This window comes from Hylobates moloch, unplaced genomic scaffold (assembly GCF_009828535.3).
Source record: "Hylobates moloch isolate HMO894 unplaced genomic scaffold, HMol_V3 SCAFFOLD_19, whole genome shotgun sequence".
Taxonomy (NCBI): Eukaryota; Metazoa; Chordata; class Mammalia; order Primates; family Hylobatidae; genus Hylobates; species Hylobates moloch.
In genome coordinates, this window is record NW_026652294.1 from 60,010,825 (window position 1) to 60,032,787 (window position 21,963).

General features: G+C 39.0%; 1 protein-coding gene across 1 annotated transcript in view; it reads right to left on the minus strand.

The window, feature by feature from the left end:
• The window catches only part of ADAMTSL1 (ADAMTS like 1), a 454,301-nt gene that overhangs the window by 347,432 nt on the left and 84,906 nt on the right, over window positions 1-21,963 (minus strand). The gene's annotated exons all lie outside the window — the stretch shown is intronic.

A 21,963-nucleotide genomic window follows, 5' to 3' on the forward strand; every position in this document is an offset into this window, starting at 1 on the left:
CTAACGATGGCCATTATCTAATGAATAATAAATCTCAGTAAAAGAAAGTAAGATTTAATTTTAAAAAGGCAAATATTGCCTTTCCCTTGGAAGGGCTTTTTCATAGGTTTATCTTATTCTACAAGCCTTCAGATTAAAATTTACTATGGAAGACTGTCGTCAACTATCCAGCTATAGAAAGGCTTTTATTCTAATTTTTTGTTTTAAATAAAGGATTTCCACGTGGCCTTCAGCAGTTCCCTCTTACTATATTATCATTGCGAGAGTTCTCTTATATAAGGTTTCTTTCTCTGAAAAATCTCTTTACCTTTAAATAAGCATTCTAAAACAGCATTGAAAATTTTGACTCTTCCAAAACATTAGTGATACTACAAAACAGCATATAAGGCTCTGGTAGTTGGGGGAGCACAAATTCTTTCTAGGCTATATGCGGTAGAAACAAATATTCATTTAGGATGAACATGAAATTGTTCAAAATACAATATAAAACGTCAAAGACATTTTACTGTTAGTATTATATGTTCTCAGAGTGAATAAGACATAGTAGTAAAGGAAAAGAATAATGTATATAACATAGGTATAGATACACAGGCACCCAGCAAGGCTTAACATTTTGAATATTGTCTGAAAAGAGTATGATTAAAATTTGCTACTTATTAATTTTTTAGATAATAGGATGCAGTTTAAATTTTTTAAGATCCATAAATAAATAATATGTGTGTTGTAAAGGCTGTTTACATGTTTATTTTGTAAAATAAAACAAAAACTACCTACAACCAGCAAAACTATATTATGAATTACAACACAGGTAAATTGTGTCAAACCATGACATACAATACAAATTAACTTTATTTTTCTGTGTGTGAGATGGAGTCTCGCTCTGTCTCCCGGGGTGGGGTGCAGTGGCGTGATCTTGGCTCACTGCAACCTCCGCCTCCTGGGTTCAAGCAGTTCTCCTACCTCAGCCTTCTGAGCAGGTGGGATTACAGGTGCGTGCCCCCACACCCAGCTCATTTTTTTATATTTTTAGTAGAAACAGGGTTTTGCCATGTTGGCCAGGCTGGTCTCGAACTCCTGACCTCAGGTGATCCGCCTGCCTTGGCCTCCCAAAGTGCTGGGATTACAGGCATGAGCCACTGCAACTGGCCACAAACAACTTTAAATGTTTAACAGCAGCTCCTTTCAGACCATATGTTTTAGAGCACAGAGAAACTGATTTAATATTAACTCTTAATGAACTCACATTCCAAAGACAAGACTTCCACTTGCCTAATTTACAAATTCTATCAATATCTGCCTAGGCCTCACTTACTAACTTCTGCCCTAAAACAACTCTATAACTAACAACTGCCCCCAAACTCTACACATAGCCTTCCTTAAATTTCCCCACTTGAGATACAGTAGAGTCTCTGTCAAGGTGCTGCTCTCCCCTGCTCAGCATGTTTAATAAACCTACCTTTATATGATCCACAAGTTCCTGGTCATTGAATGGGAGCGTCTACAGTTGAACTGACAGTTTAGCAATGTTTAAATACAGTATTTTCATTTGATAGTACCTATCATCCCAGGAGTCACTTGATTGCTCAGTACAAGTACAGAAGAAATAGAGTACATTGTACTCAGGGTACAGTACTTTATTATACTGAAATACAATAAAGCAGAACATTGAGGAAATTGAAATGGTTCCAAACTCCTCTTAAAATTTCCTTTGCCTCCTTTTTGTATACAAGTGAAACAGCTAGAAGGGTCAGGCTGAATCACCTCTGCCTTAATGAGCGGAAGATATAATTAAGAGACCTCTTAATATGAACCAGAGAAAATTTTCTGCACGTTTCCAATTCTGAGAAAAGTGTCAATTATGTTTTTAAATTGATAATGCAATATCATCTTCGTACAGACATAAAACCTCTACAGAGTCTCCTGTGATTGCCTTCTGTTCAATAAATTGGGTTGGTTCTTCCCACCTTTCCTAAGACAAATAAGACCTAAAGGCAGTCAAAGGTAAAACAATGAAGTTAAAATGTTAAGACCTTTAGGTTCTGTTTTCTGTGACAAACACAGTAAACATATTTAGGCACATCATAGAGAATCAACATGCAGACAGATGTTCTTATTTGCAAGTCACCTGTATCTAATGGCGTCAGGAACACCTGTTATAAGTTTTACGGTTTCACAACTAGAGAAATAGCTCTGAGAAGAATAATGCTTATGAACATCTTTACTCAGTTTTATCACCACTGTCTTTCCTTCCACCCATATTTTTGTAGGGGTGGGAAAATACATTTTGCTAAATTGAGAATGCACTTAAAACCTGGAGTTCAGAGTTGGAAACTGAACTTGAACCTTTTTAGTGTTTATTTGTACTTGGCAAAATGCAACTTCCTGTTTTAAGAAAAAGGACTTTAGAAAACTTATAAAACAGGTTCAGAAAGCTTCTTGGACATCAAATAGCTTTTACAAAATAACATTTTGATGATTTCAGTGTAAATGAATCAGAAACATATGAATCAAATTTCCCTTGAAATACACATGTTTAAAAATTAAGGGGAAGAAGGATTTGGCAAATGTTCTTTGTTTGAACCCAAAACATTTCAAGCATAGTTCAAGACATCCATTGAACCCCTGATGCATCTGGGATCATCCAGCTGCAAGAGTGGGAACTCAAGCAGTCATTGTAACCTCTTGTTCCACAAGTATGCTAATAAAAATAATTTGTATAGAGATTTACCATCTACAAAGTTTTTGGTTTTTAATTATAAATTGGTCCCTGAAACCATTATACTTCCTGATCCTTTTGTGGGTTTTTTTGGTCTTTTTTTTTTTTTTCTCCTTTTGTGGTGAGTGGGGTCTTGCCCTTCATTCTCCAGGCAGGTCTCAAAGTTGCTCAGACAGGTCTGGAACTCCTGGACTCACGCCATCCTTCCACCTCTGCCTCCCTAAGTGCTGGGATTACAGGTGTGAACCACTGTGCCTGACTCTTTTAAAAGTAAGATTTAGAAACTGATAACCTAACTGTTTTGAAAAATACTTAACATCTTTTACTGGGCATCATCTTTGAAATACCAGCTTTTGGAGAGATGCTTTTTGATAACACAAGTAATCAGTTTTAACCATGAGAGGTAGTTTTCTTTAAGGAATACTGAATGTAGAATGTACTAAATATATAATGTGGGATTTCTGCTCTCATAAAACCCTAGTGGTAAGAATAATAAACTTTAAATTGGCATATTTAAAATAAAGAATAAAACAAATGAATTATGGTTTAAATATGCTTACATGTATTAATGTATTTTTGCACTGAACTTGTCTCATAGAAAGCATTGATGGAGACAATCAAAATAGTCAAAAAGTCTAGTAGTTATATGGACCAAATGCATTCCATCCCATAACAAGAACCTGGCAAAAAAATACAGTGTGGGAGGGATGCACAGGACTACAGACTCCCACTTCCAGCCCCTCATACATCTCCAGAATTGCCATCAAATAGAAATGGAGCAAGAGAAAGCAATCTAATACTTTTTTTCTTAGTTTCCTGCCTATTTCCAATAAACTCTAAATATACCTGTGGATTGACAGCTCTGTGTCATGTTACTGAGCTAAGACTTCCTCACTATAAAAGTCTATTTTCTTTGAAATAATCACATGATCCCACAAATTACTGTATTTCGCCATTTAATATAATCATTTTTCTCCCCAAGTTGTAAGCACTCAATTCTAACTGTGTCAGAGCTCTCCTCTTTAAAAGTACAAAAATAAAATCTGACCTTTTATTTGCTCCCATTATAATTCATAAAGTCCATGGAGTTCTGCCATATATGAATCCAATTCAAAACATTTTCTGGTTAATCAACTATCCAGCGGGAAAGATAAGATGGATCCCAGATGTCCCCTGATGATGACGGTAGATCAGATTACACTGTGGGACAAAGGAGGGTCAGGGTTCCCAGTTGACTCACCGGGTGAAATGTACAAGATACTATAGCAGCAGCTAAGGTGGCAGCATATAGAAGGTTTTTAAAATGGCTTTGAAAAATATACATAATGTACATTCAGGGTCAGGGGAAGCATTAATTTTTCTTTATTTTCTTTCTTTTTAAGGAAGGCATTTTCGTTTTTCCTCTGCCCTTAAATATTCAGTGGTTGTCCTATTCTATTAATTTTGTTGTTTCATTTAACCTATTATATGAGTGCCATCCTATTAATGCTTTTATGTGTAGAATCAATATCGGTATCTAATAATATCAAGAACCTTGGAAATCATATTCAGATGACTACACGTACTGTAGTAAACGAAAAAAAAATCCATTCTTCTGACTTAATTTTCCTCTCTTAGAAATGTATTTAAACCCCATACTGTCCCTCCACACTGTTCTAATCACTCACTCTCCATAACAGTTACTATGCAAGAAAATACAATTAGAATTGCCTAGCAAGGTATATACTCTATCCTCCAACAACTGTGGATAATCACTTTATGATAAAAACGTATGTAGAAATTTACCAGCTACTGGATGATGTTAGAAAATGTTACCAGTTGTTTTACCATCAAAATATTAGGAATCCTCAATTTACTGACAGTAAAACAAGAAAAGATTACCATAAAAGGCTGCTCTATAATAAATGGATAAATGTTCCGGAAAATATATCCTCTAAAGCTTTCGAATCTTTTAGCACACCTAAGTAGATGGTGGGCTACCTCTGTTAGATATTTTGGTCTTTGTTACTTGGCTTTCTGTATCTTTTATTCAAAGTTAAGATGAAACCACTGAATAGCAAATATCCATTAATAAAATCCAATGTACTATATTTTGTTTTCGGAAAAAAAATCAATGTTTCAATTTCTATTTGCAACTCAGACCTCCTCGCTTGAAATTCAGACTTATACACAGTAGTCCCCCTTATTTGTGGTTTTGCTTTCTGGGGTTTTAGTTACCCACAGTCACCCACAGTTTGAAAACAGGTGAGCACAGTACAATGAGATATTTTGAGAGAATGAAAGAGAGATCACATTCACGTAAGTTTTATTACAGCATGTTGTTATAGTAGAGTTATAACAGCATAGAGTTATAACTGCATAGTTACAATAGAGTTATAACATTACAATAGAGTTTATTACAGCGTATTGTTATAAAAATTCTATCAATAATATTAAATGTTAAAATTCTATTCTATTATTTTTGCTAATTTCTCAATGTGATTTATAAATTAAACTTTATCATATGTATGTATGAGAAAATATCTATATTTTCTTACATAAGTACGTAGATACATGCATTGTATGTGTGTATAAGAATATATCTGTGTTAGTATCTATAGGGTTAGGTACTATCCTCAGTTTTAGACATCCACTGCGGGTCTTGGAGCATATTCCCTGAGGATAAGGGGGGACTACTGTATACAACTGCTCACTTGCCATCTGGACATCTAAGACACTGGAAACTCATCATGTCCAAACCTGAATCCCTGATCCTCCGGCTATCCCCATGAAATGTGCTCTCCCTGCAGCATTCCCCATCCCAGTCATTGTCAACTCTATACTATTCAGGCCAAAAACCTTTTTTTTTTCTTTTTTCTGGCTCTGTCACCCAGACTGGAGTACAGTGGCATGATCTCGGCTCACTGCAACTTCTACTGCCTGGGTTCAAGCAATTCTCCTGCCTCAGCCTTCTAAATAACTGGGATTACAGGTGTGTGCCACCATACCTGGCTAATATTCTGTATTTTTAGTAGAGACAGGGTTTTACCATGTTGGCCAGACTGGTCTTGAACTCCTGACCTCAAGAGATCCACCTGCCTCAACCTCCCAAAGTGCTGAGATTAACGGCATGAGCCACCTCGCCCAGCCTGGCCAAAAACTTTAAAGCAGTGGTTTTCAAACTTAAACATACATCAAAATCACGTGAAGACCTTTTTAAAATACAAGATTGTTGGGGCCCCACCCTCCAGAGCTGCTGATTCAGTAGACCTGAGGTGAGGCTTAATAATTTGCATTTCAAACAAGATCCCAGGTGATGGGAATGTTGCTAATTTGGCAATCCCGCTTTGAGAACCACTGCCTTAGAGCCACATTTGACTTCCACATCCAATCAATCAGAACTATTTTTCTATACACAAAAAACACAGAATCTGATCACAACCAAGTCCAAGGAGCCATCATGTCATGCCTGCGTTCTTGAAATAGTCTCCTAATTTCCCTTCTGTCCTTGCTCTCCTGGAAAGTTTTGTCAACACAGTGGCCAGAATGGTCTTATAAGAGCCCCCATCATCCCTCAGGCCTATCACATCCTATTGTCCTTGCTCACTTAGCTCCAGTCACCCTTGATTTTTCTGGAATCAAGGCCCTGTGTCTTCAGGGACACTCCAGGAACACTCTTACTTTAGGATGCATGTATTATCCATCCCTTCTGCCCGGAATTCTCTTTGCCCAGATTCTGAGGAGTGAATTACCTCACCTTTATCAAGTCTTTGCTCAAATATCACCTCCACAAAGCTTAGGCTGCCTACTCTGTGTAAAACTGCAATCCCATTCCCACTGCTGATTCATCTTTATCCCGCTCAACTTTCGTTTTTCCTCTAACACTCAGTCACCTACAAGTATATCGGATAATTTGCTTATTTACTGTGCTTAACATTTTATTGTCTGTCTTCTTCTACTACAGCAGAACCTCCAGAAGGACAGCAATCTTTTCCCATTTGGCTTTCTGTTACATACCAGGTACCCAAATATTTGTTGAAAGAATGACTAACACATTGAATAAAGGAAACAGAGGTCATATTTTTTATTGTGGGAACTCCAGTTCTGCTTTCATAAGTGTTGCAGGAATTTAAATCTTAGTTTTCTAATTGGTGGAATATCTAATTTTTTTCTTTCTTTCAAAAAAAATTTATGAGAATAAATTTACAAGAATACTAACACATTTCAGACACTAGGAAAGTTGGTTAGGGAGTCTTGCCTAGTTTCTGAATAGGCAGATTGATATTTCCTTCTCCATGTAAACAAATTTAACAGGCCAATATTAAGAAACATAAAATGTGCTGAAATCATTTATTATTTAAAAAATAGCCAGACATTTGTAAATTTTATATAACATTTAATGTTATAAGCACGCACTATAAAGTACTCATGTTAAAGTACTAAGCTTTAACCCCCAAATTTTGGCCACCTGATTATACTAACATCAAAATTATCATCAAAAGCATTTATTTGTGCAAGACTGCTAGCTGCTATGCAAAATGAAATTAAACAGACATAGTTGCTGCCCTGTCTAGACAGTCTGCATGGAGACAACTCTGTTACATTTTAAGAGCATAATATTTAAATCTCTAACACATCACTATAAGTGCAAAGAACAGAAAGTGGGGTCAGTTTTGGACGATGGTGCCATAGCAGGTAAAGGCCGTTCTTGACTAATTTTCCCTCCTTTTTGAAAAGGCCAATAGGCTTTTTTTTTTTTTTTTTTTTCAAAACTAGGATTAAACAGCTTAGGGCACCATATTTTCATGTATACTAGGTATAGTTCAAAACTCCTTGTTTTTGTTCTTTTTCCTGGTGCAAAAGGTTTACAGAGTTCTTTTACTTTTCCCTCAAACTCTCAAGTCTTTTGGAAAATAACATATTCAAGGGAAATGAGTGTTTGTGAAAATTAGTCATTAACCATCTTAATACTTTACTATGGATCAAGTTCATGCTCAGTGAAATTATACCTTTACAACTCTATGACCTTGAAAATAATATGGAACTCTTTATAATTTATTCAAACTTTGGGTGTGCCCTACTATGTGTTTACTAAGAGAACACTAGTTACAGGTATATTGAACAGCTTTAAACTGTTCCAATGTCTTCATTCAGGTCCAGACATAAAAGATGTGAAATGTGTGATATAATGAATCATCAACCCCACTTTCCTTGCTCTATTATAGCTTGTTATCTGAAAACAAAAGCTTTGCCAGGCTAGTTTTCAATGCTTCCAGGCATCTGAGAGTTGATCTAAATAAAAACATTTAGTTTTAAAAGTTCATTTTTTTCCTCTGGGTAGCTTTAGTTTCAGTGCTTTTACTTTTTCTCCTTTGAAGAATGCAGACGTTTGGAATCCAGTTCCCTAGAGGTATTTCTAAGACTGCTTGTAGTTTGTCATTTTAGAGTCTTAAATTCTCTCAATTTTGAAAATATTCATTCCTTGAGGCTTTTTATTATTTTTAGTCCCTTTCTTTGAATTCACTCCAATTTAGCAGTATCTTTTCTTAAATCAGCATTTCTGACCTTTTATTATTTTTTATTATAGTCTACAAAAAGTGTTCTCTCCCACCTCCTTAAAATTAGCATATCTGAAGGAGTAATTCATAATCCTTTTGTAACATGGCATACAATTTCATTTTATAAGCACACAATTATACAGTGCTTTGTTTTCAGACTGCATTTACCGAAATACTTGTGGTAGAAAGTCAGGTTGTGAAAAGGACTAGTATAAGAGAGATATTTCAGCACATAAATTCCTTGTCACTATTCCTTGGGTCTGTTGCAAAACAAGTTCCTTATGTTTCTATTTACAAGTGAGGCAGGGGCTGGCAAGATGGCAGAATAGGAACAGCTCCTGTCTGCAGCTCCCAGTGAGATCAACATAGAAGGCAGGTGATTTTGGCATTTCCAACTGAGGTACCTGGCTCATCTCACTGGGACTGGTTAGACAGTAGCTGCAGCCCACGGAGGGTGAGCTGAAGCAGAGTGGTGCATTGCCTCACCAGGGAAGTGCAAGGGGTTGAGGAACTCCCTTCCCTACCCAAGGGAAGCCATGAGGCACTGTGCATGAGGGAAGGTGATATATGGCCCAGACAGTATGCTCTTCCCACAGTCTTTGCAACGCGCAGACCAGGATATTCTCTCAGGTGCCCACGCAACCAGGGCCCAGGGTTTCAAGCACAAAACTGGGCAGCCGTTTAGGCAGACACCAAGCTAGCTGTGGGAGTTTTTTTCATTCCCCAGTGGCGCCTGGAACATCAGCATGACAGAAACATTCACTCCCCTGAAAAGGGGGGCCGAAGTCAGGGAGCCAAGTGGTCTAGCTTAGCGGATGCCACCGCCATGGAGTCCAGCAAGCTAAGATCCACTGGCTTGAAATTCTCACTGCCAGCACAGCAGTCTGAAGTCGACCTGAAATGCTGGAGCTTGGTGGGGGTAGGGGCATCCACCATTACCAAGGCTTGAGTAGGCAGTTTTCCACTCACAGTGTAAATAAAGCCCCCAGAGGTTTGAACTGGGCAGAGCCCACCACAGCTACACAAAGCTGCTATAGCCAGACTGCCTCTCTAGATTTCTCCTCTCTGTGCAGGGCATCTCTGAAGGAAAGGCAGCAGCCCCTTCAGAGGCTTACAGATCAAACTCCCATCTCCCTGGGACAGAACACCTGGGTGAAGGGCAGGCTGTGGGTGCAGCTTCAGCAGACTTAAACGTTCCTGCCTGCTGGCTCTAAAGAGAACAGCAGATCTCCCAGCACAGCGCTAGAGCTCTACTAAGGGACAAGCTGCCTCCTGAAGTGGGTCCCTAACCCCTGTGCCTCCTGACTGAGAGACACCTCCCAGCAGGGGTCAACAGACACCTCATATAGGAGAGCTCCAGCTGGCATCTGGTGGGTGCCCCTCTGGGATGAAGCTTCCAGAGGAAGCAAAAGGCAGCAAATTTTGCTGTTCTGTAGCCTCTGCTGCGGATACCTAGGCAAACAGGGTCTGGAGTGGACCTCCAGCAAACTCCAACAGACCTGCAGCAGAGGGGCCTGACTGTTAGAGGAAAACTAACAAACAGAAAGGAATAGTATCAACAACAACAAAAAAGGATGTCCACACCAAAACCCCATCCAGTCACCAAAATCAAAGACCAAAGTTAGATAAATCCATGAAGATGAGGAAAAACCAGTGAAAACAGGCTGAAAATTCCAAAAACCAGAATGACTCTTCTCCTCCAAAGGATCAAAACTCCTTGCCAGCAAGGGAACAAAACAGGATGGGGAGTGAGTTTGATGTATTGACAGAAGTAAGCTTCAGAAGGTGGGTAATAACAAACTCCTCCGAGCTAAAGGAGCATGTTCTAATCCAATGCAAGGAAGCTAAGAACCTTGAAAAATGTTAGACAAAATGCTAACTAGAATAACCAGTTTAGAGAAGAACATAAATGACCTGATGGAGCTGAAAAACAGAGCATGAGAACTTTGTGAAGCATACACAAGCATCAATAGCCAAATCGATCAAGTGGAAGAAAGGATATCAAAGATTGAAGATCATCTTAATGAAATAAACCGTGAAGACAAGATTAGAGAAAAAAGAATAAAAAGGAATGAACGAAGCCTCCAAGAATATGGAACTATGTGAAAAGACCAAACCTATGTTTGATTGGTGTATCTGAAAGTGACAGGGAGAATGGAACCAAGTAGAAAACACTCTTCAGGATACTATCCAGGAGACTTCCCCAACCTAGCAAGACAGGCCAACATTCAAATTCAGGAAATACAGGAAACATCACAAAGATACTCCACAAGAAGAGCAACCCCAAGATACATAATTGTCAGATTCGGCAAGGTTGAAATGAAGGAAAAAATGTTAAGGGTAGCCAGAGAGAAAAGTCGGGTACTGACAAAGGGAAGCCCATCAGACTAAGAGCAGATGTCTCTGCAGAAACCCTACAAGCCAGAAGAGAGTGGGGGCTAATATTCAACATTCTTAAAAGAATGGGTTGAAAAAACCCAGAATTTTATATCCAGCCAAACTAAGCTTCATAAGCAAAGAAGAAATAAAATCCTTGGTGGGTGGAGCCAAGATGGCCGAATAGGAACAGCTCTGGTCTACAGCTCCCAGCGTGAGTGACACATAAGATGGGTGATTTCTGCATTTCCATCTGAGGTACCAGGTTCATCTCATTAGGGAGTGCCAGACAGTGGGCGCGGGACAGTGGCTGCAGCGCACCATGCGTGAGCCGAAGCAGAGTGAGGCATTGCCTCACTCAGGAAGTGCAAGGAGTCAGGGATTTCCCTTTCCTAGTCAAAGAAAGGGGTGACAGATGGCACTAGGAAAATCGGGTCACTCCCACCCTAATACTGCGCTTTTCCAACGGGCTTAAATAATGGCGCACCAGGAGATTATATCCCACACCTGGCTTGGAGGGTCCTATGCCCATGGAGTCTTGCTGATTGCTAGCACAGCAGTCTGAGATCGAACTGCAAGGCAGCAGTGAGGCTGGGGGAGGGGCGCCCGCCATTGCCCAGGCTTGCTTAGGTAAACAAAGCAGGGGGGAAGCTCCAACTGGGTGGAGCCCACCACAGCTCAAGGAGGCCTGCCTGCTTCTGTAGGCTCCACCTCTGGGGGCAGGGCACAGACAAACAAAAAGATAGCAGTAACCTCTGCAGACTTAAATGTCCCTGTCTGACAGCTTTGAAGAGAGTAGTGGTTCTCCCAGCACGCAGCTGGAGATCTGAGAACGGGCAGACTGCCTCCTCAAGTGGGTCCCTGACACCCGAGCAGCCTAACTGGGAGGCACCACCCAGTAGGGGCAGACGGACACCTCACATGGCTGGGTACTCCTCTGAGAGAAAACTTCCAGAGGAACGATCAGGCAGCAGCATTCGCGGTTCACGAAAACCCGCTGTTCTACAGCTACCGCTGCTGATACCCAGGCAAACAGCATCTGGAGTGCACCTCTAGCAAACTCCAACAGACTTGCAGCTGAGGGTCCTGTCTGTTAGAAGGAAAACTAACAAACCAAAGGACATCCACACCAAAAACCCTCTGTACATCACCACCATCAAAGACCAAAAGTAGATAAAACCACAAAGATGGGGAAAAAACAGAGCAGAAAAACTGGAAACTCTAAAAAGCAGAGTGCCTCTCCTCCTCCAAAGGAATGCAGCTCCTCACCAGCAATGGAACAAAGCTGGACAGAGAATAAGTTTGATGAGTTGAGAGAAGAAGGCTTCAGATGATAAAACTACTCTGAGCTACAGGAGGAAATTCAAACCAATGGCAAAGAAGTTAAAAACTGTGAAAAAAAAATTAGACAAATGGATAACTAGAATAACCAATGCAGAGAAGTCCTTAAAGGAGCTGATGGAGCTGAAAGCCAAGGCTCGAGAACTACATGAAGAATGCAGAAGCCTCAGGAGCCAATGCGATCAACTGGAAGAAAGGGTATCAGTGATGGAAGATGAAATGAATGAAATGAAGAGAGAAGGGAAGTTTAGAGAAAAAAGAATAAAAAGAAATGAACAAAGCCTCCAAGAAATATGGGACTATGTGAAAAGGCCAAATCTACGTCTGATTGGTGTACCTGAAAGTCACAGGGAGAATGGAACCAAGTTGGAAAACACTCTGCAGGATAATATCCTGGAGAACTTCCCCAATCTAGCAAGGCAGGCCATTCAGATTCAGGAAAGACAGAGAATGCCACAAAGATACTCCTTGAGAAGAGCAACTCCAAGACACATAATTGTCAGATTCACCAAAGTTGAAATGAAGGAAAAAATGTTAAGGGCAGCCAGAGAGAAAGGTTGGGTTACCCACAAAGGGAAGCCCATCAGACTAACAGCAGATCTCTCAGCAGAAACTCTACAAGCCAGAAGAGAGTGGGGGCCCATATTCAACATTCTTAAAGAAAAGAATTTTCAACCCAGAATTTCCTATCCCGCCAAACTAAGCTTCATAAGTGAAGGAGAAATAAAATACTTTACAGACAAGCAAATGCTGAGAGATTTTGTCACCACCAGGCCTGCCCTAAAAGAGCTCCTGAAGGAAGCACTAAACATGGAAAGGAAAAACCACTACCAGCCACTGCAAAAACATGCGAAAATGTAAGGACCATCAAGGCTAGGAAGAAACTGCATCAACTAACGAGCAAAATAACCAGATAACATCACAATGACAGGATCAAATTCACACATAACAATATTAACTTTAAATGTAAATGGGCTAAATGCTCCAATTAAAAGACACAGACTGGCAAATTGGATAAACAGTCAAGACCCGTCAGTGTGCTGTATTCAGGAAACCCATCTCACGTGCAGAGACACACATAGGCTCAAAATAAAGGGATGGAGGAAGATCTACCAAGAAAATGGATAACAAAAAAATGCAGGGGTTGCAATCCTAGTCTCTGATAAAACAGACTTTAAATCAACAAAGATCAAAAGAGACAAAGAAGGCCATTACGTAATGGTAAAGGGATCAATTCAACAAGAGGAGCTAACTATCCTAAATATATATGCACCCGATACAGGAGCACCCAGATTCATAAAGCAAGTCCTGAGTGACCTACAAAGAGACTTAGACTCCCATACAATAATAATGGGAGACGTTAACACCCCACTGTCAACATTAGACAGATCAACGAGACAGAAAGTTAACAAGGATACCCAGGAATTGAACTCAGCTCTGCACCAAGCAGACCTAATAGACATCTACAGAACTCTCCACCCCAAATCAACAGAATATACATTTTTTTCAGCACCACACCACAACTATTCCAAAATTGACCACATACTTGGAAGTAAAGCTCTCATCAGCAAATGTAAAAGAACAGAAATTATAACAAACTGTCTCTCAGACCACAGTAAAATCAAACTAGAACTCAGGAGTAAGAAACTCACTCAAAACCACTCAACTACATGGAAACTGAACAACCTGCTCCTGAATGACTACTGGGTACATAACAAAATGAAGGCGGAAAGAAAGATGTTCTTTGAAACCATCGAGAACAAAGACACAACATACCAGAATCTCTGGGACACATTCAAAGCAGTGTGTAGAGGGAAATTTATAGCACTAAATGCCCACAAGAGAAAGCAGGAAAGATCCAAAACTGACACCCTAACATCACAATTAAAAGAACTAGAAAAGCAAGAGCAAACACATTCAAAAGCTAGCAGAAGGCAAGAAATAAGTAAAATCAGAGCAGAACTGAAGGAAATAGAGACATAAAAAACCCTTCAAAAATTAATGAATCCAGGAGCTGGTTTTTTGAAAAGATCAACAAAGTTGATAGACTGCTAGCAAGGCTAATAAAGAAGAAAAGAAGAATCAAACAGACACAATAAAAAATGATAAAGGGGATATCACTACCGATCCTACAGAAATACAAACTGCCATCAGAGACTACTACAAACACCTCTATGCAAATAAACTAGAAAATCTAGAAGAAATGGATAAATTCCTTGACACATACAGCCTCCCAAGACTAAACTAGGAAGAAGTTGAATCTCTCAATAGACCAATAACAGGCTCAGAAATTGTGGCAATAATGAATAGCTTACCAACCAAAAAAAGTCCAGGACCAGATGGATTCACAGCCGAATTCTATCAGAGGTACAAGGAGGAGCTGGTACCATTCCTTCTGAAACTATTCCAATCAATAGAAAAAGAGGGAATCCTCCCTCACTCATTTTATGAGGCCAGCATCATCCTGATACCAAAGCCAGGCAGAGACACAACAAAAAAAGAGAATTTTAGACCTATATCCCTGATGAACATCGATGCAAAAATCCTCAATAAAATACTGGCAAACCGAATCCAGCAGCACATCAAAAAGCTTATCCACCATGATCAAGTGGGCTTCATCCTTGGGATGCAAGGCTGGTTCAACATATGCAAATCAACAAATTTAATCCAGCATATAAACCAAAGACAAAAACCACATGATTATCTTAAAAGATGCAGAAAAGGCCTTTGACAAAATTCAACAACCCTTCATGCTAAAAACTCTCAGTAAATTAGGTATTGATGGGACCTATCTCAAAATAATAAGAGCTATCTATGACAAACCCACAGCCAATATCATACTGAATGGGCAAAAACTGGAGGCATTCCCTTTGAAAACTGGCACAAGACAGGGATGCCCTCTCTCACCACTCCTATTCAACACAGTGTTGGAAGTTCTGGCCAGGGCAATCAGGCAGGAGAAGGAAATGAAGGGTATTCAATTAGGAAAAGAGGAAGTCAAATTGTCCCTGTTTGCAGATGACATGATTGTATATCTAGAAAACCCCATTGTCTCAGCCCAAAATCTCCTTAAGCTGATAAGCAACTTCAGCAAAGTCTGAGGATACAAAATCAATGTACAAAACTCACAAGCATTCTTATACAGGAATAACAGACAGAGAGCCAAATCATGAGTGAACTCCCATTCACAATTGCTTCAAAGAGAATAAAATACCTAGGAATCCAACTTACAAGGGATGTGAAGGACCACTTCAAGGAGAACTACAAACCACTGCTCAATGAAATAAAAAAGGATACAAACAAATGGAAGAACATTCCATGCTCAAGTGTAGGAAGAATCAATATCGTGAAAATGGCCATACTGCCCAAGGTAATTTACAGATTCAATGCCATCCCCATCAAGCTAACAATGACTTTCTTCACAGAATTGGAAAAAACTACTTTCAAGTACATATGGAACCGAAAAAGAGCCCGCATCACCAAGTCAATCCTAAGCCAAAAGAACAAAGCTGGAGGCATCACGCTACCTGACTTCAAACTATACTACAAGGCTACAGTAACCAAAACAGCATGGTACTGCTACCAAAACAGAGATATAGACCAATGGAACAGAACTGAGCCCTCAGAAATAATGCCACATATCTACAACCATCTGATCTTTGACAAACCTGACAAAAACAAGCAATGGGGAAAGGATTCCCTATTTAATAAATGGTGCTGGGAAAACTGGCTAGCCATATGTAGAAAGCTGAAACTGGATCCCTTCCTTACACCTTATACACAAATTAATTCAAGATGGATTAAAGACTTACATGTTAGACCTAAAACCATAAAAACCCTAGAAGAAAACCTAGGCAATACCATTCGGGACATACGCATGGGCAAGGACTTCATGTCTAAAACACCAAAAGCTCTGTTGTGGTACCAGTACCACGCTGTTTTGGTTACTGTAGCCTTGTAGTATAGCAGAGTTGGAACCAACCCAAATGTCCAACAACGATAGACTGGATTAAGAAAATGTGGCACATATACACCATGGAATACTATGCAGCCATAAAAAATGATGAGTTCGTGTCCTTTGTAGGGACATGGATGAAACTGGAAAACATCATTCTCAGTAAACTATCGCAAGGACAAAAAACCAAACACTGCATGTTCTCACTCATAGGTGGGAATTGAACAATGAGAACTCATGGACACAGGAAGGGGAACATCACACTCCGGGGACTGTTGTGGGGTTGGGGGAGGGGGGAGGGACAGCATTAGGAGATACACCTAATGCTAAATGATGAGTTAATGGGTGCAGGAAATCAACATGGCACATGGATACATATGTAACAAACCTGCACATTGTGCACATGTACCCTAAAACCCTAAAGTATAATAAAAAAAAAATTATTATGAAAAAAAAAAAAAACACCAAAAGCAATGGCAACAAAAGCCAAAATTGACAAATGGGATCTAATTAAATTAAAGAGCTTCTGCACAGCAAAAGAAACTACCATCAGAGTGAACAGGCAACCTACAAAATGGGAGAAAATTTTTGCAACCTACTCATCTGACAAAGGCCTAATATCCAGAACCTACAATGAACTCAAACAAATTTACAAGAAAAATACAAACAACCCCATCAAAAAGTGAGCAAAGGATAGGAACAGACACTTCTCAAAAGAAGACATTTATGCAGCCAAAAAAACACATGAAAAAATGCTCATCATCACTGGCCATCAGAGAAATGCAAATCAAAACCACAATGAGATACCATCTCACACCAGTTAGAATGGCTATCATTAAAAAATCAGGAAACAACAGGTGCTGGAGAGGATGTGGAGAAATAGGAACACTTTTACACTGTTGGTGGGACTGTAAACTAGTTCAACCATTGTGGAAATCAGTGTGGTGATCCCTCAGGGATCTAGAACTAGAAATACCATTTGACCCAGCCATCCCATTACTGGGTAGATACCCAAAGGATTATAAATCATGCTGCTATAAAGACACATGAACACGTATGTTTATTGTGGCACTATTCACAATAGCAAAGACTTGGAACCAACCCAAATGTCCAAAATGATAGACTGGATTAAGAAAATATGGTACATATACACCATGGAATACTATTCAGCCATAAAAAATGATGAGTCCATGTCCTTTGTAGGGACATGGATGAAACTGGAAACTATCATTCTCAGCAAAGTATCACAAGGACAAAAAACCAAACATCGCACGTTCTCACTCATAGGTGGGAATTGAACAATAAGAACACATGGACACAGGAAGGGGAACATCATGCTCCGGGGACTGTTGTGGGGTGGGGAAGGGGGGAGGGATAGCATTAGGAGATATACCTAATGCTAAATGACGAGTTAATGGGTGCAGCACACCAACATGGCACATGTATACATATGTAACAAAACTGCACATTGTGCACATGTACCGTAAAACTTAAAGTATAATAATAATAATAATAAAAATACAGAAAAAAAAAGAAAAAAAAAAAGAAGATCCTTTACAGAACAGCAAACGCTGAGGGATTTTGTCACCACCAGGCCTGCCTTACAAGACCTCCTGAAAGAAGCACTAAATATGGAAAGAAAAAACCATACCAGCCAATGCAAAAACATACCAAATTGTGAAGACCATTGACACCATGAAGAAACTGCATCAACTAATGGGCAAAATAACCAGGTGGCATCATAATGAGAGGATCAAATTCACACATAACAATATTAACCTTAAATGTAAATGGACTAAATGCCCCAATTAAAAGACACAGACTGGCAAACTGGATAAAGAGTCAAAACCCATCAGTGTGCCTTATTCAGGAGACCTATCTGATATGTAAGGACACACATAGGCTCAAAATAAAGAGATGGAGGAATATTTCCCAAGCAAATAGAAAGCAAAAAAAGCAGATGTACAATCCTGAGTCTCTGAGAAAACAGACTTTAAACCAACAAAGATCAAAACAGACAAAGAAGGGCATTACATAATGGTAAAGGGATCAATGCAACAAGAAGAGCTAACTATCCTAAATATATATGCACCCAATTCAGGAGCACCAAGATTCATAAAGTTCTTAGAGACCTAAAAGAGACTTAGAATCCCACACAATAATATTGAGAGACTTTAACACCCCACTGTCAATATTAGACAGATCAACAAGACAGAAAATTAACAAAGATATTCAGGACTTGAACTCAGCTCTGGACCAAGTGGACCTAATAAACATCTACAGAACCCTCCACCCTACATCAACAGTATATACATTCTTCTCAGCACCACATTGCACTTATTCTAAAATTGACCACATAATTGGAAGTAAAACACTCCTCAGCCAATGCAAAAGAACGGAAATCTTAACAGTCTCTCAGACCACAGTGCAATCAAATTAGAACTCAAGATTGCGAAACTCACTCAAAACCATACAACTACATGGAAACTGGACAGCCTGCTCCTGAGTGACTACTGGGTAAATAATGAAATTAAGGCAGAAATAAATAAGTTCTTTGAAACCAATGAGAACAAAGAGACAACATACCAAAATCTCTGGGACACAGCTAACACAGTGTGTAGAGGGAAATTTATAGCACTAAATGCCCACAGGAGAAAGTGGAAAAGATCTAAAATCGACATCCTAATATCCCAATTACAAGACCTAGGGAAGCAAGAGCAAACAGGAATGGATTTCAAAACAGGAACAGGAATTCAAAAGCTAGCAGAAGATAAGAAATAACTAAGATCAGGGCAGAGCTGAAGGAGACAGAGACATAAAAAACCCTTAAAAAAACTCAATGAATCCAGGGGCTGTTTTTTTTTTTTTTTTTTAAAGATTAACAAAATAGAGCACTAGCCAGACTAATAAAGAAGAAAAGAGAGAAGAATCAAATAGACGCAATAAACAATGATAAAGGGGATATCACCAACCATCCCACAGAAATACAAACTACCATCAGAGAATACTATAAACACCTCTATGCAAATAAACTAGAAAATCCAGAAGAAAGGGATAAATTTCTGGACACACATCCTCCCAAGACTAAACCAGTAAATATTTGAATCCCTTAATAGACCAATAACAAGTTCTGAAATTAAGGCAGTAATTAATAGCCTACCAACCAAAAAATACACAGGACCAGACCACAGCCGAATGCTACCAGAGGTACAAAGAGGAGCTGGTACCATTCCTTCTGAAACTATTCCAAACAACAGAAAATGAAGAACTCCTCCATAACTTATTTTATGAGGCCAGCATCATCCTGATACCAAAGACTGGCAGATAAAAAAAAAAAAAAAAAAAAAAAAAAAAAAAGAAAATTTCAGGCCAATATCTCTGATGAACATCGATGTGAACATCTTCAACAAAATACTGGCAAACCGAATCCAGCAACACATCAAAAAGCTTATCCACCATGAACAAGTCAGCTTCATCCCTGGGATGCAAGGCTGGTTCAACATACATAAATCAATAAATGTAATCCATCACATAAACAGAACCAATGACAAAACCACATGATTGTCTCAATAGATGCAGAAAAGGCCTTCAATAAAATTCAACATTCCTTCATGCTAAAAACTCTCAATAAACTAGGTATTGATGGAACATATCTCAAAATAATAAGAGTTATTTATGACAAACCCACAGCCAATATCATACTGAATGGGCAAAAGCTGGAAGCATTCCCTTTGAAAACTGGCACAAGACAAGGATGCCCTCTCTCACCACTCCTATTCAACATAATATTGGAAGTTCTGGCCTGGGAAATCAGGCAAGAGAAAGAAATAAAGGGTATACAAATAGGAAAAGGGGAAGTCAAATTGTCTCTGTTTGCAGATGACATAATTGTGTATTTAGAAAACCCCACTATCTCAGCCCCAAATCTCCTTAAGCTGATAAGCAACTTCAGCAAAGTCTCAGGATACAAAATCAATCTGCAAAAATCACAAGCACTCCTATATACCAATAATAGACAAATGGAGAGTCAAATCATGAGTGAGCACTCACTCACAATTGCTACAAAGACAATAAAATACCTAGGAATAAAACTTACAAGGGATGTGAAGAACCTCTTCAAAGAGAACTACAAACCACTGCTCAACGAAATAAGAGAAGACACAAACAAATGGAAAAACACTCCATGCTAATGGGTAGGAAGAATCAATATCGTGAAAATGGCCATCATGCCCAAAGTTATTTATAGATTCAATGCTATTGCCATCAAGCTACCATTGACTTTCTTCACAGAATTAGAAAAAACTACTTCAAATTTCATATGGAACTAAGAAAGAGCCCATATAGCCAAGAAAATTCTAAGCAAAAAGAACAAAGCTGGAGGTATCACATTACCTGACTTCAAACTATATTAAAAGGCTACAGTAACCAAAACAACATGGTACTGGTACCAAAACAGATATATAGACCAATGGAACTGAACAGAGTCCTCAGAAATACCACCACAAATCTACAACCATCTGATCGTTGACAAACCTGACAAAAACAAGCAATGGTGAAAGGGTTCCCTATTTAATAAATGATGCTGGGAAAACTGGCTAGCCATATGCAGAAAACTGAAACTGGACCACTTCCTTACACCTTATACAAAAATTAACTCAAGATGGAATAAGACTTAAACATAGGACCTAAAACCATAAAAACTCTAGAAGAAAACCTAGGCAATACCATTCAGGACATAAACATGGGCAAAGACTTCATGACTAAAACCAAAACCAATGGCAACAAAAGCCAAAATTGACAAATGGAATCTAATTAAACTAAAGAGCTTCTGCACAGCAGAAGAAACTATCATCAGGGTGAACAGGCAACCTATAGAATGGGAGAAATTTTTTGCAATCTATTCATCTGACAAAGGGCTAATATCCAGAATCTACAAAGAACTTAAACAAATTTACCAGAAAAAAACAACCCTATCAAAAAGTGGGTGAACAATGCGAACAGACATTTCTCAAAAGAAGACATTTATGCGGCCAACAACCATATGAAAAAAAACTCATCATCATTGGTCATTAGAGAAATGCAAATCAAAACTATAATGAGATACCATCTCATGCCAGTTAGAATGGCGAACATTAAAAAGTCAGAAAACAGCAGATGCTGGAGAGGACGTGGAGAAATAGGAACAGTTTTACACTGTTAGTGGGACTGTAAACTGGTTCAACCATTGTGGAAGACAGTGTGGCGATTCCTCAAGGATCTAGAACCAGAAATACCATTTGACCCAGCAATCCCATTACTTGGTATATATCCAAAGGATTATAAATAATTCTAGTATAAAGATACATGCACACATATGTTTATGCCAGCACTGTTCACAATAGCAGAGACTTGGAACCAACCCAAATGCCCGTCAATGATAGACTGGATTAAGAAAATGTGACATATATATACCATGTAATACTATGCAGCCATAACAAAGGATGAGTTCATGTCCTTTGCAGGGACATGGATAAAGCTGGAAACCATCATTCTCAGTAAACTAACACAAGAACAGAAAACCAGACACTGCATGTTCTTGCTCATAAGTGGGAGTTGAACAATGAGAACACATGGACACAGGGAAAGGAATGTCACACACTGGGGCCTGTTGGGGGATGTGGGACTAGGGGAGGGATAGCATTAGGAGAAATAACTAATGTAGATAATGGGTTGATGGGTGCAGCAAACCACCATGGCACGAGTATACCCAACGTAACAAACCTGCACGTTCTGCACATGTATCCCAGTATTTAAGTAATGTTTTTTTAAAAAGGCAACTTTTCCTCAGCAGTAAGTTCAAATAAGACACTGTACCTATGATTATTACTTCATTGTGCTTTTATGCACATTCCTCTGTGCTTTTTAATTATGTATAATTACCAGGCAACAGGGAATAAAATCTGTTTAATCTACAATGAAACATGCTAAATAGAAAAAAAAGACAAGTGAGAAAGAGTGAGATTGATAGATTGCAAATATGGAGATTGCAGTTGCTTCAT